Raw genomic sequence first — 1,155 nt, forward strand, 5'->3', positions numbered from 1 at the left:
ATTCACTGGGAGACAAACAGGTTGTTGAAGTGAGGAAGACAATGACTTCAGCTTCGGCTGTGCTGGGTTTGGAGTACATACCCAACATGCAAATAGAAATTTTGAGTAAGCTGTTGGTCACTGCAACTCAAGATAAAATTGAAGGACTTTCTTAAATAGTAGAATCTGAATCCATGAAAGAGAAGATAAAAGCCCCTTAACAGATTCCTGAGGACACCGATAATAAAAGAGAGATAACTTTAAAGAACAAAGAGCCTGCATAGAAGACTGCGAAAGAGTAGAAGTATGAAAAAAAATGAGGCCAATGTGCTTTCATAGAAGTTTAGAGAATATTTTAAGAAGTGGTAAACAGCATAAAAAGTTAAAGTAAGTTCCATTAAAACAAAGGTTGGTAAGTATCCATTAACTTTAACAAGTAGGTCTTTAATGCATTCAAGGAGACTACTGAAGCAGAGACTGTTAAACAGATGAATGTGGTTTAATGAATGAATGGGAGTGAGGATGTGAATTCTGTGAGTGTAGATAGTTCCTTCAGGACATTGTATTTAGGGAAGAGGGAAACAGTAGCACATGGAATTGATGATGTTTGGATGTGCAATATTTTAGCATATTTTAAAATTTATGGGAAGGAATCAGTAGACAAGAAGAGATAGAAAATTAAGCAGAATGAATAATTAACAGTAAAGTCTCATAAAAGGTGACCATGGGTGGAGTCTGAAGCAAAGGTGAAAGGATTGGATCATGTCTTCCTTTGTAAGAAAACAAGGATGGGCAGGAGACCTTCAAGATGGCAGAGGAATAAGACATGGAGATCACCTTCCTCTCCACAAATACATCAGAAATACATCTATATGTGGAACAACTCCTACAGAACACCTACTGAATGCTGGCAGAAGACCTCAGAATTCGCAAGAGGCAAGAAACTCCCCACGTACCTGGGTAGGGCAAAAGAAAAAAGAAAAAACAGAGACAAAAGAATAGGGACAAGACCTGCACATTGGGGAAGGAGCTGAGAAGGAGGAAAAGTTTCCACACACTAGGAAGGCCCTTCACTGGTGGAGACAGAGGGTGGTTGGTGGGGGGGAACTTTGGAGCCACAGAGGAGAGCACAGCAACAGGGGTGCAGAGGGCAAAGCAGAGAGATCACCACACAGA

Source organism: Lipotes vexillifer, unplaced genomic scaffold, assembly GCF_000442215.2.
Source record: "Lipotes vexillifer unplaced genomic scaffold, Lipotes_vexillifer_v1.1 scaffold1768, whole genome shotgun sequence".
NCBI lineage: Eukaryota > Metazoa > Chordata > Mammalia > Artiodactyla > Lipotidae > Lipotes > Lipotes vexillifer.